Genomic DNA, 23,750 nt, shown 5'->3' with positions numbered 1-23,750 from the left:
CTAAACAACAGAACGCAGCATGTCATTCTCAATGGAGAGAAGTCTTCCGCAGTAAGAGTGATTTAAGGTGTGCCGCAGGGGAGTGTCGTGGGACCGTTGCTATTCACAAAATACGTAAATGACCTTCTGGATGACATCGAAAGTTCACTGAGGCTTTTTGCGGATGATGCTGTGGTATATCGAGAGGTTGTAACAATGGAAAATTGTACTGAAATGCAGGAGGATCTGCAGCGAATCGACGCATGGTGTAGGGAATGGCAATTGAATCTCAATGTAGACAAGTGTAATGTGCTGCGAATACATAGAAAGAAAGATCCCTTATCATTTAGCTACAATATAGCAGGTCAGCAACTGGAAGCAGTTAAATCCATAAATTATCTGGGAGTACGCATTAGGAGTGATTTAAAAAGGAATGATCATATAAAGTTGATCGTCGGTAAAGCAGATGCCAGACCGAGATTCATTGGAAGAAACTTAAGGAAATGCAATCCGAAAACAAAGGAAGTAGGTTACAGTACGCTTGTTCGCCCGCTGCTTGAGTACTGCTCAGCAGTGTGGGATCCGTACTAGATAGGGTTGATAGAAGAGATAGAGAAGATCCAAAGGAGAGCAGTGCGCTTCGTTACAGGATCATATAGTAATCGCGAAAGCGTTACAGAGATGGTAGATAAACTCCAGTGGAAGACACTGCAAGAGAAACGCTCAGTAGCTCGGTACGGGCTTTTGTTGAAGTTTCGAGAACATACATTCACCGAGGAGTCAAGCAGTATATTGCTCCCTCCTACGTATATCTCGCGAAGAGACCATGAGGATAAAATCAGAGAGATTAGAGCCCACACAGAGGCATACCGACAATCCTTCTTTCCACGAACAATACGAGACTGGAATAGAAGGGAGAACCGATAGAGGTACTCAAGGTACCCTCCGCTACGCACTGTCAGGTGGCTTGCGGAGTATGGATGTAGACGTAGATGAAGCTGTAGATCTTCGTGCCTCTTTCGCGCTGCTAAACTAACTTGTGTGCTGGTCGCTTTTGGACCTCCTGCATTTCATCTATCAGTCTTATATGGCTGCAACGCCCTAAAACACGCTGCTGAGTCTTAGGCCTTGTGGCACCTGCTCGCGCTACGGAGTAGGGCGCGCGGGCTTACCCTTGGTGCTGGTTGCGGTGGAGGCTGCGGGGGCCGACTCTGTGTGTTCCGGGGGCGGCACGTCGGGGGCACTGAGCACCGCCTCCAACACCACCGCCAGCTCCAGGTCCGCCTCGCAGTCGTTGCGCACCTGCCGGCAGACACACACACACACACTAACTCGCCTGTTGCTCTCACTTCCCGTTAGCTTGCAGTTTACGATATACGCGGTAGTTCATAACTACCTACACAGCTTCAGAACACGGCTGCGAGAAAACTGCAAGACATACCAAAAACAGACACATATCAGTAGATAGAGCATAACTTCCAATATTTAACTCACATTGTAACCTCCCCTCACTTATCGACCTTAATGACAGTGAAAAATTAAACCGCATGTACCAATGGAAATTTGGGAAAAGCAATCGTCACCGAAGTTAATTTGTCGGTAAAGAGGGAGGAAAGGGTTACAGCTAAATGAAAGGAAAAATGCAAATGAAACTGGTGGAAATTAATTTTGAAAAGGGGTTGAGTTAATAAAGAAAGCAAATGTGCGGCCGTTACGTTAACAATAAACTAGCGGTAATTAGATATTTGAGGTTTGGGGAAATTACGGTCGCCAGTCCTAAGGACAATTACTATATTAACTGAAAAAGAAAGGTTATTACACATATAATGAGCACTAGAAGCGTGGCAACTGAAAGTTGACACGTGTAGTGTGAAAACTGTAAGTTTGTCAGAAGTAATAAATTTCGCTACACTCTGACTTAATTTAGCAAAAGAATTAATAAAACCGGAAAATCGAAAGTTAATTTAGTGACTGAAGTTAATAGTGAGCTTTCTTTCTGAAGCACATCGAAATTCAGTAAAATACGGTTAGTCTTGGACTACCTCAACAATCATTTCAAAAGCTGCTTGAATCTACGCAATTTAGAAATAAGGGATTTAACTTTGAACTTGAATTAAATGATTCTGAACAATTAACAATAGTAAAATTTAGTACGTACCAAGCTGAGCTGCAGTCACAGGTAACTAAAATACGGTAACAAAACTCGCACTCTTAATTTGTGCTTGTGCAATCTAGATATTGTAGCCAGCTATGAATACCTTAACTGAACTTTGAAATTAAAGCAGTGAAATCGAATGATGCTGGCGTTTGAATTTCAACGACACTCGGGTTCATTTCGGAAAGGAAGGGGTCCTGCTTGGCAATGCAATTGGGACAATGAGCAACAAAGGTTCATGCTAAGTTGCTGTAATTTTGTGATGCAACAATTTTAAAAGTTTGAAAAGCTGAGGTCTGCCATACAGTTCTAAAACTTTACGTGCTTCCAGTCTTCCTTGTTGGTTGATTGAAGGTTTGAAGCCGTCGATCGAGGAGGTGGCGACAGTCACTCATTGTCGGCCGTCGCTGTTGCAGAGGCTGGATGTTGGCGCGCCTTGTTCTCGACACGGTCACCAGACGAAACGGGCTCTTGATGTGCGCCAGCTAATGCTTCCCGTCCGCGACGCCATGTCAGAAACTATCATCGCAAGTCGAGCGCAATTACATGCTGCCAAATCCCGAAATCGCGGGAACTCGCGGGAGCTTCACACAACACACTTGCTCCACTGCACCACCCCAGCCAGACTCTCCCTCTGCCCGCGCTCCACGCGACAGAGTTAACACTACCAAAGATCCTAAACAGTTTGGTTCTCCACACGACCTATCGATGTATTCGTTCGATAGCATAGTTTTCCCTAGGCCAGACCCAGCGTATAAATACAAATAATATTCACAAAACAAACCAATTATACATCGACATAAATGCATATATATACAAATAGTAAAACAATTACAATATACAAAGATACAGAAATGTTATATCTTCAGGTAACCAAATAAGGAAAAATCTATAGTACAATAGATGGAAATAGGAGGATATGCATTTCCGGCGTTACACGTGCCCCACATTGTCTGAGGATGTTCGTGTAACCTAAACAGACTCTGAAAATGTCCCAAAAAAGAAACAGCGGAAATGCATATGCTCAAAACATCAACAAAATTTAGCATTCGTCTAATTAAACATAAATCAATTCTTAGACCATAATAATTGAGTGGAGACCCTCCTAACCCCATTCCAGTCTGTCATCTTACACAAAAGAAAAAAGGTTGACAAAATATTAAAATTCATAGAAAACATAGAAAATGGTTCAGCTATTCTAAATCAAAAAAATTCCTAACAGTATCAAGAAATGGAATACTATTTAGAAAATTAACCAGAGTACATGGTCATAGAAAACTGGTATATCAAAATACGCAAATTAATAATTAATTGCATAGAATACACATTTTATATAACCTTTTCATAATTAATATTCTCGTCATGAGAGTCCACTTAACGCTAAACAACAAAATAATATACAGCAGATCGACAAAATCATAAATGTTGACAGCAGAATTCTTTCACATCAGCTGTCCGGGATTAGAAACAACTCCGCCTTCCGCACTCGCAAGTACAAAGAATGCCGACAGCGGCACAAGAGCCAGCAGCGGCACAAGAGCCGACAGCGACTCCGCCTCGCCAGTATTGTTGCGCCCGCCTGTGCGGCACGCTTGATCTCACTCGCCCTTGTAACGGCGCTTCCAGAACGTCCGTTTCACTGAATTCTTTCGGAAAAACTCACTCCCGAGTAATCTCAAGGAGTCCATTAACACTATCACAGTGGATAACTCAACACTGTCCATCATCATACGCATGTACTAGCCTGAAACTTAAAACAGCGTCTAAGTACATCGGCAATGACTAGTAAATCACATATTTATGAAATCTTACAGTTAGTTATAAAATCATATTTACATTCCTTAATCTACTGTGACTCAGCTGAAAACTTAAAATAGCAGCTTGGATTTTTCAAATGATTAAGAATCAGTTACTCTTAAATCATTTAATAAAAATTAATTACATATTAATTACAACTCCTTTAATGTCCTCTTGGTCAGGCAAAAGCATGGCAATCTATCAAATTATTAAATCTTACACTCTGTATTCACATACTGTACAAATTACCCATTCTGTGGTATTAATCAATCCTAGGTTGGTACAATTTCAAGTCTACAATGTTCCATATACCTAATAGTTTTCCAGAGCTTGGATACTCTAAGCAATAAGCATTTGTGTGAGGTATACCAATGACTTTATATGGTCCATTATAAACAAACTTAAATTTAGAGATTTCATTGTCTATCTCGCTCGATTTCTCATGAGCTTTTACAAGTACTAAGTCTCCAATTGCAAACTTAGCAAAACGCGCTTTAGCGTCATGACGACGTATGCGAGCATCGGCTCTTAGCTTCATTATTTCTCGCAAACGTTCTTTTTTCACACCAATACTAATGTCAATGCGTGGAGGGAATTTGATTATCTCTTCCACTAGTCCCGGTTTGTCTGAAAACACACTCTTATTCCTCATTATTACTTCATACAGGCCTCGTCTTTGTTCGTGTGTTACGTTTGACACACCGTCTACAATACTTTCCATTTCACTTTCTACACTATTGTCAATGCCGAGATTCCTCACATTACAACAATAGTTCAAATTCATACCTACGTCAATACCACCTGGCCAGTTAACAATGTGTATAGGCTGGTATTGCCTATGCACACCGTCTCCTGCCTCGTCAAAACTAACTACTATTGTTTTATCTTGTGATGTACATGTCAAAGTTTTGCTTTCGCAATTAATCATTGCACGGTACTTTAATAGCCAATCTAACCCTATAATTACTTCCGTAGTTAAGACTGGCACGACGACAAACCCTTGTTCAAATCGTGCCCCACATATCCCGAAGTTGACAAAAATCTGCTTTGTGACCGGTTTACTGGCCTTCCAAGTAGCACCGATAATTTTCACTCCTGTTACTGGCATAACTACGATGCCAGGTCTGTCTTTCAGTAACTCAAATATTTTCCCAGATACAGCACTCAATTCTGCACCGGTGTCAATCAACACGTTTAGTTGTAGGTCGTGCATATTAATAGACACTACTATCTGTCTACACTTGTCCTCGACTGTTTCTTTATTTTCCCACAGCCAATCCTCGTCTATATCCAGTTCATTCCAGAAAAACCATCCGGCTTTGATCCTAAATCCGGCTTATCTGGCGGCCTTTTTGGCCTCTTTTCACATACAGTTTATATTTCAACACGTTTGTCTTGAGGCTTATTCTGTATCTTCGCCTCCAATACCGAAACCTTTTCCTGTAACTCGTCAACTAGTGAGTGTTGCTTTGCTATCAATTCACTAATTGTCACCTTCGTTGATTCCACTTTGGTCAGATTGACCTCATCTGCCAATCTACCTGGAGGAATGTGCCCAGTAGTATCTGCAATTACTCCCTCTGGATCCGCGCAACCCACACTGCTACCGTCTGACCTTATAACGTCAGCTCTAACCTCATACACGCTGTAATCTACGTGCTTTTCTACCAATCGTGTCCGGCTATCACTAAAATTTTCGTATTCTTTCTCCTTAATACTCTCGCAATGTTTAAACTGGAGGTTTGCGTCGGATGGGTCGGCTACTTCTACCACTACAACTTTCGGTAAGGTCTGCCGGTTAGGGCCAGAACTTTCCGTTACTACTTCAACATCCAACTCCTGCGGGACGAAACACGACGAATTTTGCTCGTGCTCCCCATTAACATCAACTGTTTCTGGTAAAGGCTGCCGGTTAGGGCCAGAACTTTCTATCATTTCACAAACACTATCTTCCTGTGGGACGAGACGCGGAAAATCCTGAAGCGCTCCCCATAAACACTTCTCCCATACAGGCCCCTATAATCTCTTAGTTCGTCGTATAAGCGACCGAACTGCCTTAACCAGACCTTATCCCTCTCTGCATCCCCTCGCTCAATGACGTACGTGTTATCCGACATCTGATCTTCTCTCAACAATTGCGAATCATTCTTAAACTCAATCTCCATTTCCGCTGTGGGTGTTACAGCTGCCACTTTATAATCGTTTTGCGGAACACTACTTAAATTGTTCTCACTGACAGTGAATGTATTTTCTACTGCCATGTCTACAGCTGATCTACTACTTGTGGGCGCACTCCTTTCTCTTAACACTGGCACACTCTCCCACCGTTGAATATTCCATACGGAATTTTCGTAACGACGACACCTGGGTTTTCTCCTGTTATTGGGCCTCCAAAATTTCTCCATGCCCGGTCGGCCCCTCACCGGCGCGGCTAATGGTTTCCCTGTCTCGTCCCAGCAGATACGCTCCCCGGATGATGCTGAGGCGGTTGATCACACCCTCTGGCGTTATTACTATTCTGCGAAGCCCGTATCACGCTAGTATGATACTGGTTTCCGTCATTCCCGTTATTATTTGCATTGTACCGATTGTCATTACGGCCCGAACCACTATTGTTATTGCTGCCAAGATTGCGGTATGCATTATTCCCATGGTTATCGTTGTTGTGGTTGCTGTGGTACCCGTTGTTGTTACCACGGCCTCTACCACTGTCGCGATTATTGCGCCAATTGTCCTCGTCCTCAACTCTTTCCAGGAAATCATTGATTGTCCTGTAATTGCTTCCTACGTAGCGTTTTGAATCATCTGGAAGCTTCTTGTAGAGTTCCCAGACTATTTCGGATTCCGTGCGGCGATCACGCAAATATTCCAACTTGCGGATCCAGCCCTCACAAAACTCCTTCACCGAGCAGCGCGAATTCGCATCGAAAGGTCTTGATACGACAAATTCGCGCCAGACACTTTGCTGTTTTTGCTCTGACCAGTATTCAGCCAGAAGCAAAGTCTTAAACTCGTCAAAAGTCAGGTTCGTAATGTTGAGGTTTAAGCCCCAACGCTGGGCATCACCAGCCAACACATCAATAACCGCATTAATTTTTCTCTCATTAGTCCATGATCTGGGTAAAACTCTTTCACAATTTTTAATGAAATCCGTCGCGTGTATACCGCCTTTTTTCAAGGGGTCGAACCGCTCCTCTTTCGTCAACAATTCCGAACTGTGTGCACAGATTGGCACATAGCTCTGTTGTCCGTCAAGTTTCTTTTCTAATTCCGACACTCTCGTAATTACTTGGCAAGTGGTTGTCGCAAGCGTTTCTACTTCCCTTTTTTTTCTCTTCGCAGGTATTAGCCAGCTTCGTCACTTTAGTATCTACTTCGGATACTAAAGCCTTTAAAGTTTCCACCTTCTTTTGATCCTCTTTTTTCACTAATTGAATTTGTTCCGTCACCTTATTCTCGATAATCGGAGCAACTGCTTCTCCTACACTTTTCTCGATTCTGCTAATTTCGGAATAAAAACGAGTATTTATGCTCGCAATTTCCGCCTGAACGCCTATCATTTCCTGTTTAAGATTACCGATTTCGGTATTAATCACAACAATATCTTCTTTGATTTTATCAACTTTTGTGTTAACAACTCCAACATTGTTGTTAACAACATTAATAGCTTTGTTCTGATTGTCTAGCTTTCGTTCAATTTTTTCAGACTGAGCTTCTTGCTTGGCAGCCTGAGCTTCTTGCTTGGCAGCCTGATCTTCCTGCTTGGCTGACAGAGCTTTAATTTCTGCCGATTGACTCTTGATTTCGTTAATCAAAACATTCAATAAATCAGTTAAATTCCCGAAAACTACCGGTTTTACTTCCGTAGCGGCTTCCTCTTTAATTGTCCCCCTGTATTCGTCATCAAGGGATTCAGATTTGATTTTCACTTCCGATTCCGAAACATTTTCTAAAGTTTGGAATTCCATTTCTGCTCTTTGTTGCGTTTCGGCGGTCGCGTCTTTCATGCTAGCCGCCTGCCCCTGAACAATGGGTACAGCGGTGCGCGTTTCCCACTCTTCGACCGATTGTTCCGTATCCAAGTCTACCAAATTTTGGCAATTGTTGCCTTCACTCATTTTAATAATTTTCAATATAAATGCCAAATCTCAAATCTAATTAGAATTCCTCACATTAATATTCTCGCTGACGTATCGACCATTTTGTAACCAGTACTTTGTTACGAGATTTGCACAATGCAAAATTCGTGTCCAGAACAACCTCAGATCTGAAGATTGTCCTGTCACGGTCGCCACGTGTAACCTCCCCCTCACTTATCGACCTTAATGACAGTGAAAAATTAAACCGCGTGTACCTAATGGAAATTTGGGAAAAGCAATCGTCACCGAAGTTAATTTGTCGGTAAAGAGGGAGGAAAGGGTTACAGCTAAATGAAAGGAAAAATGTAAATGAAACTGGTGGAAATTAATTTTGAAAAGGGGTTAAGATAATAAAGAAATCAAATGTGCGGCCGTTACGTTAACAATAAACTAGCGGTAATTAGATATTTGAGATTTGGGGGAAATTACGGTCGCCAGTCCTAAGGACAATTACTATATTAACTGAAAAAGAAAGGTTATTACACATATAATTAGCACTAGAAGCGTGGCAACTGAAGGTTGACACGTGTAGTGTGAAAACTGTAAGTTTGTCAGACGTAATAAATTTCGCTACACTCTGACTTAATTTAGCAAAAGAATTAATAAAACCGGAAAATCGAAAGTTAATTTAGTGACTGAAGTTAATAGTGAGCTTTCTTTCTGAAGCACATCGAAATTCAGTAAAATACGGTTAGTCTTGGACTACCTCAACAATCATTTCAAAAGCTGCTTGAATCTACGCAATTTAGAAATAAGGGATTTAACTTTGAACTTGAATTAAATGATTCTGAACAATTAACAATAGTAAAATTTAGTACGTACCAAGCTGAGCTGCAGTCACAGGTAACTAAAATACGGTAACAAACCTCGCACTCTTAATTTGTGCTTGTGCAATCTAGATATTGTAGCCAGCTATGAATACCTTAACTGAACTTTGAAATTAAAGCAGTGAAATCGAATGATGCTGGCGTTTGAATTTCAACGACACTCGGGTTCATTTCGGAAAAGGAAGGGGTCCTGCTTGGCAATGCAATTGGGACAATGAGCAACAAAGGTTCATGCTAAGTTGCTGTAATTTTGTGATGCAACAATTTTAAAAGTTTGAAAAGCTGAGGTCTGCCATACAGTTCTAAAACTTTACGTGCTTCCAGTCTTCCTTGTTGGTTGATTGAAGGTTTGAAGCCGTCGATCGAGGAGGTGGCGACAGTCACTCATTGTCGGCCGTCGCTGTTGCAGAGGCTGGATGTTGGCGCGCCTTGTTCTCGACACGGTCACCAGACGAAACGGGCTCTTGATGTGCGCCAGCTAATGCTTCCCGTCCGCGACGCCATGTCAGAAACTATCATCGCAAGTCGAGCGCAATTACATGCTGCCAAACCCCGAAATCGCGGCAACTCGCGGGAGCTTCACACAACACACCTGCTCCACTGCACCACCCCAGCCAGACTCTCCCTCTGCCCGCGCTCCACGCGACAGAGTTAACACTACCAAAGATCCTCAACACTTTGGTTCTCCACACGACCTATCGATGTATTCGTTCGATAGCATAGTTTTCCCTAGGCCAGACCCAGCGTATAAATACAAATAATATTCACAAAACAAACCAATTATACATCGACATAAATGCATATATATACAAATAGTAAAACAATTACAATATACAAAGATACAGAAATGTTATATCTTCAGGTAACAAAATAAGGAAAAATCTATAGTACAATAGATGGAAATAGGAGGATATGCATTTCCGGCGTTACAACATAACACGATCTCAATGGCGGGACCGTCTGTAATGCAGTAATACATTGGTCAGACTCTTTCCTTACACGTTCCAACACGTCATCGTTGATATCACGAGGGGCGTTCAGTAACAAATACAACACTTTTTTATCGGTCAGTTTCGGTTGAAAAAATGGGAATTTGTTGCGGGTCATTGTAGAATAATTTGGCTTTAGCCTCTATAGTTTCATGAAGCTCATATAGGTGGCGGTGCTATACGTCGCCCTCAAAATGGCGTCTGTAACTGAGGTCCGTTCCAACTAGATAGCTTGAAAACCTTCTACTTACGTTTAAAATCTAGACTTTAATAATAAAATGGGAAGGTACTGTTAATCAGAACTCAGGGATAAGTTGTGATCCAAATGACAATAGATTTATTCAATCTTAATGTAACAAGACAAAAAAAATGACTAAAGAAAAGTCGCACAAACATCTTTATTTGACAAACGCTTTCACTAACATGGGCTCTGTAGTGGACAAAGTGATCAGCTGGGGATCGAAACACGACACGAAAAATGTTCAAATGTGTGTGAAATCTTATGGGACTTAACTGCTAAGGTCATCAGTCCCTAAGGTTACACACTACTTAACCTAAATTATCCTAAGGACAAACACACACACCCATGCCCGAGGGAGGACTCGAACCTCCGCCGGGACCTGGCGCACAGTCCATGGCTGCAGCGCCCCAGACCGCTCGGCTAATCCAGCGCGGAGAAACACGACACTAACCGGATCACTAATCACTTTATCTGACTTCATACACGTGAATCCGGGATATGGCACAAAACCTACGCCACCATCAAGCACCTATATTCTACCATTCCAAAAAGAAAAATATGGTTCGAAAGAACTGGGTGCTGTGAAATATATATTGGAGCCCTACGCCGTAGCAGCGAATACCTTACCCTCCTGCTGGTCAGGGCGGCACACCACGATGCGTTCGGCGACTTAAGTCAAGGACGGCCGCAATCTGTCGTTAATGGCGCGTGCCCGGAAAATGCAAGTACGCGGTCTCGTGTTTAGTTAATTCGGAACGCAGATACTTTCCTCTGAGACTCTGAAACCCCGGTGGATTCCAGTGTGCAGGTGGACCCGTTTGCTAGTCTGCCAAACCAATCTGACTCCGTGCCACGACTATGCGTGACGGAATATGTCAAATGTTTAGACGACCGACTCAAGACAAGTAAGTACACCTACGCATCACTCGTGTGCGTGATGCTAGAAGCAGTACCTCTGATAGTTCAGAAGGTGACGGGCACAACCTCTAAGTGGCACACTAGCAAAGGACACAAGTCTCACCGTATAGCTAGAAACCTGCAGTTCTTTACTAGCGAAGCGCCGGTACAAGAGTGATCTTTTCTCTTTCTGTCCGCTTCCTCCTCAGCTCGATAGCTAAGCACATTTACATCTTAGACTTCCCCCACTTTCGCACAAGCCAATCATGAGCTAGAGCGCAGCATTCGAAGCTGGGAGAGCGCCCTTTGCTCTGCATACACCGATCTGACCAATCAGAGATTTGAAGGTTAATTTGGAGAAAAGGAAAAAAGAACCAGCTTTGCGGCCTCTTTCCCACTCGTTTACGCCTTGTCTTTTGCTAACAACATGACCTGGATGGAACCACAGCCCTCCATAAAAAGCTTGTTATCTCTCCTGTTGCGCCCATTTCGAAGTTTCCAAAAAACAGCCATAAACTCGCTAAAAGTCTGGTGCTATCACAAATATGTTTTGTAACAGAGTCTGGACGTCTGGGCGCCAGTGACCTGCCCCACGGAAATTCGCAGAACGTACGCAGATGTCCCGTCGGCTTCCTGCCTAGCAAGGCCCCACTCTCTGCTTTTTTGCCGGTCTACAATACGCTAGCCATTGCAGTGGCGACTTCTCAGCGCTAGTCAATCTACGTGGACGCGGCTGCCTCCCGACCGGCGCCAACCAATGTGCCTGCACCATGAGACCGCGGAACTCGGCCACCCCGAAATGTCTCCTCCAGGTTCCCCAGAAAAAAACGCGATTCTCTCAGCCCACCTTCGCCGTGCGCTTCTACTGCAGTCGTTTGGGTTGGGTTGTTTCGGGAAGGAGACCAGACAGCGAGGTCATCGGTCTCATCGGATTAGGTAAGGATGGGGAAGGAAATCGGCCGTGCCGTTTCAAAGGAACCATCCCGGAACTTGCCTCGAGCGATTTAGGGAAACCACGGAAAACCTAAATCAGGATGGCCGGACGCGGGACTGAACCGTCGTCCTCCCGAATGCGAGTCTAGTGTGCTAACCACTGCGCCACCTCGCTCGGTTGCAGTCTTTTAAATCGGCACCCTATTTCTTTGAACGCAGATAAAGCTTACCGTTATTCCTTCCCTAGAGCATGCAAGCAAGAGCATTAGCTACTGCCCACCATCATCATGATATATGAAGAAAAAATTGCAATAAAGATCCTATTCCATAAGAACATGAAGCAGCATAACACCAAATCAGAAGTGAGAGTGCCCTGCAATCTCTCAAGCTGTCATTGAGTTTGTTTTGGCAGAAAACCAGAGCATTGCAGATATTAGTAGACGCTTGCGGAATGTCTAGGGAGACCTGGCAGTGAACAAAAGCACGGTGAATCGTAGGGCGAGGAGCCTGTCGTCATCGCAAGGAGTTCGCGCAAAATTTCCCGATCTCCGGCGTGCCGGCCTGTCGCACACAGGTGTGCCTCCCTGCAGTGTTGAAACATGCGGACATTCTCATTCGAGGTGATTGGCGGATCACAATATAACATCCCGCTGCTCAACTACACGTCTCTGTTGGTAGTGCTGACACACCCAAGTCTGCGCGCCCCAGAGGAGCTCATAAAACTTCATTAGACTGTTTTTCCTCATCTGCCCTCAGCACGGATCTCACACTTCCGACAAACATCTGTTTGGCCCAATGAATGATGCATTCTAGCGAGAAGCAGTGCGCGGATGATGCGGAGGTTAGTCATGCAGCAAATTTGTGCCAAAATTGTTGAATTTTGAACAAAAACAGTGGAGAACGCAAGCTGGTCGGGAGTTACTAGATAACGTCAACAAAAATGCATAACTATTGAAACGCGTCATAACAGACAATGAAACATGGGTTTGTGGATGTGACGTCTAAACTAAGAGTAAGTGTTCCAGCGGTAGCTGTGCGTGTCGCCAAGACTAGAAGAAGTACAAGAGTGTAGCCAAATGTGAAGGTTATTTTAATGGTGTAGTGGACCGTTACTTGTTACTACAATCTCGCGGATCAGTAAGGAGTACTACTTATAATTCAACGCCGTTTGCGTAAAGCAGCCAGACAAAAGGCCCGGATTTGTGGCGAAACAATCCATGGCTTACAACGATAGTGCAGCTGCTCACACCTCGTTGTTTGTTCGTAATTTTTTGGCCAAAGACAACACTGTAATGACGCCCGAGCGTCCATATTCGGCAGATATGAGTTCATATGACTTTCTTCTGCGCCAAGAAATCCATAAATCGTTTCATAACTGTAGGTGAGATTAAAAACGCAACGTTGAGAGAACTAAAAGCTTCCCAAACATGAAGTTTCTGAAGTATACCAGAGATTGGAAAATGCGCTATCACAAGTGTACGATATCTCATGGACGCAATCTTTAACGGTATGCCATTGACCTAGAAGAACAAATGCAAATCCTTCCAAGAAAGAAACATTTCGGTTATTTTATGAACGCACGTCGTATTTAGAGTCATACATGAACTGCTATTGATCATTTATTCCAAAGATGAGGAAACGCATGCATGTTTTACAAGTGGAGGTCATTGTGTAGTAAAAGGGATCCTTGGGAGCGAGAAAGACGAGTAAAAGGTGCATGTTTCGTGATAATTATCCTCTCTCACACGTCATTCAAGTTTTTTTTTTTTTAGTCATGAACCTTGCAGTCTTTTGTGTCGTAAAGAAAATCCTTTTCGTTATACATTATTATGATCGTTTATTCAGGAATGATGTCTAACCACAAACACTTTGAAAAGCAACAAGCCGTTTCCACTTGTCACTTTTCATTGACTGCTGATAGGCAATCTAAAATTTCAGTTAAAGTCATGAGGCCAAATGACTGAATTTTCACGCAAAGAATAAATTAGTAACAGTGAGTGTAGAGGCGATATCAGTTTTGTTTCTCTTCTTAGTGTTATCTAGCTAGGTGCATGCAGTACTGTTAATTTTCTCTGTGTGATCTTTTCGACCTAAGTTGCGGGCGATCTTGGGAAGCGAAACACGCACGTTTCCACGCAAACAGGAGGACTCCCGGCGAATTGGGAAGACGGATATCTGGGAACTAGACGTTGTCCTAGGGGCAGGTAGGCCCGACGACGCGTTCAGACTGTCTGCGGCCCAGCCGGCGAAAGATTGACGCCGTGGCCAACGGCGACTCTGCAGACAACACGACGAATTGGCAAATGCTTTAAAAAGGCGACGTCCTGTGGGCTCGAATGCCAGTTTTATGTCTTTGGCCCGTTAGAGAAATGTAGAAACGCGAGCTTTCTCTCGACAGTGAGGGCATTTGAAGCTGACTGCCGAACGATTCTACTGCCGCCAACGTACAGGGTGGTCCATTGATAGTGACAGGGCCAAATTCGTAGCATTCCGCCAGTGCGGACGGTATTTGTTTCGTGATACATTACCCGTGTTAAAATGGACCGTTTACCAATTGCGGGAAAGGTCGATATCATGTTGATGTATGGCTATTGTGATCAAAATGCCCAACGGGCGTGTGCTATGTATGCTGCTCGGTATCCTGGACGACAACATCGAAGTGTCCGGACCGTTCGCCGGATAGTTACGTTATTTAAGGAAACAGGAAGTGTTCAGCCACATGTGAAACGTCAACCACGACCTGCAACAAATGATGATGCCCAAGTAGGTGTTTTAGCTGCTGTCGCGGCTAATCCGCACATCAGTAGCAGACAAATTGCGCGAGAATCGGGAATCTCAAAAACGTCGGTGTTGAGAATGCTACATCAACATCTATTGCACCCGTACCATATTTCTATGCACGAGGAATTGCATGGCGACGACTTTGAACGTCGTGTACAGTTCCGCCACTGGGCACAAGAGGAATTACGGGACGATGAAGACTTGCGTTCTATTTAGCGACGAATCGTCATTCACCAACAGCGGTAACGTAAACCGGCATGGACAACGGAAAATCCACGATGGCTGCGACAAGTGGAACATCAGCGACATTGGCGGGTTAATGTATGGTGCAGCATTATGGGAGGAAGGATAATTGGCCCGCATTTTATCGATGGCAATCGAAATGGTGCAATGTATGCTGATTTCCTACGTAATGTTCTACCGATGTTACTACAAGATGTTTCACTGCATGACAGACTGGCGATGTACTTCCAACATGATGGATGTCCGGCACATAGTTCGCGTGCGGTTGAAGCGGTATTGAATAGCATATTTCATGACAGGTGGATTGGTCGTCGAAGCACCATACCATGGCCCGCACGTCCACCCGATCTGACGTCCCCGGATTTCTTTCTGTGGGGAAAGTTGAAGGATATTTGCTATCGTGATCCACTGACAACGTCTGACAACAAGCGTCAGTGCATTCTCAATGCATGTGCGAACATTACGGAAGGCGAACTACTCGCTGTTGATAGGAATGTCGTTACACGTATTGCCAAATGCGGACATTATTTTGAGCATTTATTGCATTAATGTGGTATTTACAGGTAATCACGCTGTAACAGCATGCGTTCTCAGAAATGATAAGTTCACAAAGGCACAACCGAAATAAAATGGTCAAACGTACGTACATTCTGTATTTTAATTTAAAAAATCTACCTGTTACCAACTGTTCGTCTAAAATTGTGAGCCATATGTTTGTGACTATTATAGCGCCATCTATCACAAAGCGAAAAAACTGCTCCAACTAAAACATTCATATTTCTTAACGTACTACACGAATATGTAAAAAATGGGGATTCCTATTTAAAAAACGCAGTTGATATCCGTTTGACCTATGGCAGCGCCATCTAGCGGGCCAACCATAGAACCATCTGGTTTCCCCCTTCAAGCTAGACAAATTTCGTTCTTTGTAGTTTTTTCGTTTGACGCTTATTTCGTGAGATATTTGGTCCGGTCACGATCAATGGACCACCCTATATATTGCACGAAAGGATCGCGAAGATAAGATACGAGAAATTAGGGCTCATACGAAGGCACATAGTCGTTTTTGCCTCGCTCTATTTGCGAGTGGAACAGGGGAGGGAATGACTGGTAGTGGTACAGGGTACCTTCCGCCATGCAACTTAACAATGGCTTGCGGAGTATCTATGTGGAGGAGGCAGCTGGACTGTTGTCAAAAGATAGCATCCAGCAGAGGAACATCTTCCCGTCGTCCTAAAATACACGTAACTGTTCCTGACTTTTTTCTCACTTGATGGCAGGCCGACGACAGCGAACGAAACTATTTTTCCCCTTTTCCACAGTAGGAGAAAAACCGCGCTGGCCGCCCTAAGAAACGCAAATTCACAGAATTTTTCTGAGGCAAGAATGAAGTGGTATTTGAGACCACAATTTGTAAGGTACGGGGGTGGCAGGTGAGCTCATTGGATTTGTCATTTGCTCAGCCTCTAGTGGAAGATTCGCAACAGCTGAGCAACTGCGCCTTTGACTGTCAGTTACTGCCTCGTGATGACTGGGTGTTGTGTGCTGTCCTTAGGTTAGTTAGGTTTAAGTAGTTCTAAGTTCTAGGGGACTAATGACCATAGATGTTAAGTCCCATAGTGCTCAGAGCCATTTGAACCATTTTTGTCAATTACTGGAGCTTTTTCGGTCTGGTGGACAGAGTTGCTAGGCACGGATCAGGGGAGAAAGTGCAGGGGCAGTCTTCATTTATCTGTACTCTGGCTGCGGTGTCAGAAAACACTGATTTAGGACTCTGCAGTCAGCTCACCCCTGCTGCCGACGCAGATCCCACTCTCGGGCTCTGGACTCTGAAGGGGGCTCCGGGCTTCGGAGGCAACTTTGGGGAAGACTCGTGTTTGAGTCTCCAGCACAGCATCACTAGCTGCACTCCTGGTGACAGCCAACCACGCCATCAGTCGTCAGCTCATCCACTATCAACAAATATGGCGAGAGTATCTTACAGCACTGAGGTATTACGGCGAATCAGTGTCAGGAAGTTACCATTGTTTTTCGGCTAGGCTTCCCACGATCAGCATAGTGGCATGTGTAAATTCATTGTTGTTGTTGTTGTGGTCTTCAGTCCAGAGACTGGTTTGATGCAGCTCTCCATGCTACTCTATCCAGTGCAAGCTTCTTCATCTCCCAATACCTACTGCAATCTACATCCTTCTGAATCCGTTTAGTGTATTCATCTCTTTGTCTTCCTCTACGATTTTTACCCTCCACGCTGCCCTTTAATACTAAACTTGATGCCTCAGAATATGCCATACCAACCGATCCCTTCCTCTAGTAAAGTTGTGCCACAAATTTCTCTTCTCCCCAATTCTATTCAATACCTCCTCATTAGTTATTCATTATTCTCACTGAAAGACGTCCGATCACTGTTATGAGTCGTCGTTATGGTGCATTTAATCAGTTATCCTAGGAAGCTGATGTTACCAAAATTCCACTTCTCTATCCGCTAACTTAGCCAGTCATCGTCTGGTGTAACATATTTTCATTGTAATTAATGTCCTTTATTGTGTCCCAATTATTTTCATGAAATGTTTCGTTCTTCTAACTCTGCACATCACACTTTGTTATAAATTTTTGATTTACATAGTTCACATTTTTTTCTTTCTCAGCCAGTGGTTTAGAATGAAAATATGTCACTATTTCCATTCTGAATGCAGCGCTAAGGGCCAAAATTCACTCATAGAGTTAATAAATCCGTTACATAACTTTTACTAATGTATTGAATCCTGAGGAGCGATCTTTCTTATTGCAGAAACATACGACACAGATTGCGACAACAGGCAGCTCAGGGGAGATTTCGCGAGTCCATAAGCTTCATTAATTCATACTTATCTCTAGTATAAAGTGGCTACCGTGCCAGGAGTTTAATGGTCATAATTAATAGAATGTTTCTACCATAACCACGCTACACAAGAAGCTGCTTTAATTGAGTCGGCGTCAGTTGATCCCTGACAGTTGCAGTGGGATGGATGCGGCAGCTCCGCGGGCCTACTTCAACCGATAACGTAATTCCATTTTGTAAACGTCTCTATGGTAACATCTCGGTGTTGTCACAACTCCATAGACGGCTACTCTTTTAGCGTCCTGGCGTTAACACTTCACAGTTGAAAGCTGGCAACAGCGCTGCGAGCTGTCGGGGATCTGTATAGTCTGTCGGTAAACTGAAGAGCGAGCGAGCGAGTCCCCACTCCGCCTACCCAGCTACGTCACGCGGCTCTTCTACAGGCTATTTCAGAACGTAGTAAAAAATGGTTCAAATGGCTCTGAGCACTATGGGACTTAACATCTATGGTCATCAGTCCCCTAGAACTTAGAACTACTTAAACCTAACTATCCTAAGGACATCACACAACACCCAGTCATCACGAGGCAGAGAAAATCCCTGACCCCGCCGGGAATCGAACCCGGGAACCCGGGCGTGGGAAGCGAGAACGCTACCGCACGACCACGAGCTGCGGACTCAGAACGTAGTACCCTCCCTGCCGCGGCACGAACTTTAAATCTGTGGCGAAGCCGTGTACAGATATGTCCCGGCTGCGTTCATTTTTAGACAAATGCATTAAGACCATAAGGAATAAAAAAACGATAGCTTCTTCCGAGACACATCATTATATAGTAAATAATATTAAGATAAGAATGGAAGTCAGGATTATACTACAAACATAGAACCGAATTCCTGTTCATGTGAATGTATTGTATGTTCCTCTACTGCTATTCGTAAAGCGAACCCCATATAATGCAATCAATCTGCAGAATTTAAGGCTTGCTCTTACTTTGTGTTTCTACTAAAAGGTAGAAGTTTTCTTTGTAAGACTGCATTGAAACTTAACAATTTTTGCAACACGAAGCGTGTTTAAAAAGCAAGAAGAAATTTATAATTTTTTGTGTTGTATTAGTCCGATTTGCACTACTTTGTCACTGTCTTCGTAAACATGTCTCAAAAGTATGTATACAATGTTATGCATATTGGGTATTTACTCCGTTGTCAGCTATCAAAAAGGTTACATGTGTTTTGGTAGCATCAACGATTATTTGTTTTGTATAAAAATAGATCAAAGAATCTGTATTAAATTTTGTTATAGGAATGGAATAAAGTGTATGAAATTTTTAGAAATATTAAATATTGCTTTTGGTGAGCCTGTTATGAGTGAAACAAGGGCATACAAGTGGTATAAACATTTCAAAGCAGGCCTTACAGGACAGCGGTTTTACAAGCATGGATGAGATTAAAAATGCACAGTTAAGAGACCTATAAACTATCCCGAAGAAACAGTTCCTAAAGAATTTCGTGAATTGGAAAAAGCACTGGTACAAGTGTATAGTATGTAATGGGGAATATTTTGAAGAGGATAACATTGCTGTAGATTAAGAAATAAAGTTCTTACAAAAAAATAAAAATTAATATGTGAACGCACCTCGTATGTCAAGCTTTTTGCTTTGAAGTCCAGAATCGATGTACATGTTTCGAAGAAAATTTCAGCAGTGTTTAGAATAGCTATTGCACACATATTTCAAGCAATAAGAATCAGGTGAATAGTGACCGAGATAGAGGTTTACTGTTCCATAAGCGTCAAAGGTTTTACGTGATTTTGAAACTGTCTATAATGATCTGTTTCCTCCAAAGATTATTATTTTTCCTTTGTGGCGATTCCACCAAACCATGCGGCTTATTTTCGCTTTCCTTCCTTATGCATCCTATTCTACGAGGCTGACGTTTGCATAAATTGCAGCCCTTTGATTGGGACTGGTAATATTAGCCAATAGTTCTGTTTTGGTCGCCTCTTTAATACACGCTCGTTACTCGGCAAATACCTCCTCTTCCTCGTATTCTGCACATTTTCTTGCAATGCTAGACGATCAACCATCACTTTCGGATATCGAAGTACAGTAGAGCGTCGATTATCCGAACGTCGGTCAACCGAACGACCACTTAACCGAACTGTGTACTCGCTCGCACCTGTTACTCGCCCACTCTACCGTCCATCATCCCCCTCACTCCCAAACCAAGTTTCCCACAATAGTCGCCGCACTAGGCCACCGCTGGCGGAAGATTGCTTCTAATGAGGCCTTCACAAGGCGTTGCTAACCGGACAAGCCGCCAGTCGCTGTGTTTCAACAATCAGCACACTTCTGTCGGCTTGGCACTGGCAGTAGATGTAGCGGCAGTATGAAAGCTGTTGACAGCAACAGCTGCACCAGCTTAAGAGTTGAGGCGTGCCGCTCCGCGCAGTTTGAAGGTTTGCGCGCCACCAAGAAGAGCTTCTCACGGTGCAAACAGTCACCTTATGACAAATTCATAAAGGTAATATTTCTTCCACCTAACGTAACCTCCTTATTACAGCCCATGGATCAAGGCGTTATTGAGACTTTCAAACGATATTACAGGAAAGAATTGTTGCCTAAGTTATTGTTAGAAAGAGAAGAGGATGGAGAAGAAAGTCTCTTAAGAAATCATAAGAATAGTGACTTGAAAGACGCGTCCTGCATGATCAGCGCAGCATGGAATAATGTAAAGGAAGAGAATTTGAAGAAAGACTGGAATAAAATTTGGGACACAGAAGAAAATTCACAAGGTATGATTGAAAATGACAAACAGAATGATATGTCCGAAATTCTCGGTATGCTAAAAGAAATAGATTGCCACGATTGTGATGAAGAAGACGTTCATGAATGGATGAATATCGATGATGCTGATCCAGGACACCAAATCATGCAGGACAGCGAGATTGTAAACGTCGTCAATGATAAAGATGACGCCGCCAGCATCTCATCAACCAGTGCTCCAGAAAGTGAAGATGAAAGTATACCAACAGCTTCTGAGGTGTTCACTTGTTTAGATACTGCCTTGCGATGGTTTGAAGCCCAAGATGATATCTGTAATGAAAAAAAGGTCATGACTTTGCTGCTTGTAAGCGTGTATACTTGCTTAGACAGACCAAAATAAAGGATTTTTTACACGTTAATTTTGTATACTGTGTGTATTGTGCATGCCAAATGTGTATGTAATATGTATATATTTTTGTTTAATAAACTGTGCCACATATTATATATTCCTACTGAAGTTGCCTTTGTATATTACTTTGTAATACTAAAAGAGATGCCTGTTTTTGTGAATAAATTTACTGTACAGTACTTATTTTTGGCAAATAAACATGTACAGTTCGATTATCCGAACAAACCAGTTTTCCGAACACCGATGTCCCCCAATTACTTCGGATAATCGACGCTCTACTGTATATCAGTAAGTATACAAAGTTAACTGACTGACACAGGAACTAAGATCCCACGAACAGAAACGACGTATATCACTGCACGCCGATTTACATCAGTAGACAAGTAACGGGCAACACATTTTGGGTGTCCCTGTAGGCCGGTGGCAGCGTTTTCCGGGAAAGGCAACTTCCCCCACCGAAAGCGCTGCCCGCTCTTGAGTTAACAGACAGACTGTAGGAGTAGGAACAGGTGTGGAGAGGCGGCGTACGTCTATCTTGGCGCAGTCGACGCCGGCGCCGGCGGCGGCCTCCGAGCGCCAGACGGCGATGCCCTTGGGGGTGAGCACGAGCCGTGGCGCGACGCGCCGCCCCCGCAGCCGCACCCGCAGCGCCGTGGCGCCGCCCGCCTCCCGCACCGACACGCAGTCGTTCTCGTCCTCCGGCTCCGCCTCCGCCTCGTCGCCGGCGTCCGGCCGCGGCCGGTAGCACACGGGCAGCGACACTTCTCCGCCCGCCGGCAGAGCCACCTGCCAGCAGCTTTATGTAAGCACACAACAGCCTCCTGTGAGGTAAATCAAGGGGGGGGGGGGGGTGGAATGGGAAACTTGTGCTACTCCTGGTGTGTCGAATGACCAGATAACATAAGGAAATGCTGCCTCGTAACGTACTCTACAAATCGGTGACATTTCGAATTTCGACAGGCTCTGGCTTGTCACATAATAACTGAATCTACGATGGCTGTTCAATAAACAACGACCCACAATTTTTTTCTAAGGACATAAGGTATATATACAGGAAGCGAAAAGCTATTTACAATTTGTACAGAAACCAGATGGCAGTTATAAGAGTCGAGGGGCATGACAGGGAAGCAGTGGTTGGGAAGGGAGTGAGACAGGGTTGTAGCCTCTCCCCGATGTTATTCAATCTGTATATTGAGCAAGCAGTAAAGGAAACAAAAGAAAAATTTGGAGTAGGTATTAAAATCCAGGGAGAAGAAATAAAAACGTTGAGGTTCGCCGATGACATTGTAATTCTGTCAGAGACAGCAAAGGACTCGGAAGAGCAGGTGAACGGAATGGACAGTGTTTTGAAAGGAGGATATAAGATGAACATCAACAAAAGCAAAACGAGGATAATGGAATGTAGTCGAATTAAGTCGGGCGATGCTGAGGGAATTAGATTAGGAAATGAGACACTTAAAGTAGTGAAGGAGTTTTGCTATTTGGGGAGCAAAATAACTGATGATGGTCGAAGTACAGAGGATATTAAATGTAGACTGGCAATGGCAAGGAAAGCATTTCTGAAGAAGAGAAATTTGTTAACATCGAGTATAGATTTAAGTGTCAGGAAGTCGTTTCTGAAAGTATTTGTATGGAGTGTAGCCATGTATGGAAGTGAAACATGGACGATAAATAGCTTGGACAAGAAGAGAATAAAAGCTTTCGAAATGTGGTGCTACAGAAGAATGCTGAAGATTAGATGGGTAGATCACATAACTAATGAGGAGGTATTGAATAGAATTGGGGAGAAGAGTTTGTGGCACAACTTGACAAGAAGAAGGGACCGGTTGGTAGGACATGTTCTGAGGCATCAAGGGATCACAAATTTAGCACTGGAGGGCAGCGTGGAGTGTAGAAATAGTAGAGGGAGACCAAGAGCTGAATAAACTAAGGAGATTCAGAAGGATGTATGTTGCAGCAAGTACTGGGAGATGAAGAAGCTTGCACAGGATGGGGTAGCATGGAGAGCTGCATCAAATCAGTCTCAGGACTGAAGACCACAACAACAACAACGATGGCTGTTCAATAAACAGCGACCCACAATTTTTTTCTAGGGACGTAAGGTATATATTCCTAAGAGTTACAATTCAACGGTTATATCAATCAACATTTGTTTTGCGCGAACTTTTTTCTGCATAGTTTTCATCACGTTCTAAGAAGTTACGCTAGCACTGTGTAGGAGTATGATCAGACACAACATTATGACGAGTTACCTAATAGTCGGTATGTCCACCTTTGGCACGGATAACAGCGGCGACGCCTCGTGGCATGGAAGCAGTGAGGCCTTGGTAGGTCGCTGAAGGCAGTTGGCACAATATTTGCACATACAACTCACCAAATTCCCGTCAATTCCGGGAGGGGGCGATGAGCCACGTCCAGTCACATCCCAGTTGTGTTCGATCGGGTTTAGATCTGCCGGGCTGGGGGTTTGTAATGGTACTTGAATTACGTAACCATTACGGCTCCTCAAATCAACCGCTCGATACCAGCGATATTTTACTGTGTTTCTGTTAACTACTTAACATATTTCTGAGACAACATTCAGATTTGATTTCATTTGTGATACATCGATATGTTTGTGTTGCAATGATATTATTCTTATGTGTATTCTTTCTTTTTGTCACTATGATCCTTGGACGTCATGTTGGAAAGACGCACAACGTAGTCAGCTTATAAGATGTGAACTTTAACAGTGAGGAAGATGTTTTCAAGTTTAATCTTCAAGAATGGTTTGTGAAGCG

This window comes from Schistocerca piceifrons, chromosome 6 (assembly GCF_021461385.2).
Source record: "Schistocerca piceifrons isolate TAMUIC-IGC-003096 chromosome 6, iqSchPice1.1, whole genome shotgun sequence".
NCBI classification, from domain to species: Eukaryota; Metazoa; Arthropoda; class Insecta; order Orthoptera; family Acrididae; genus Schistocerca; species Schistocerca piceifrons.
This window is presented reverse-complemented; position numbering follows the sequence as displayed.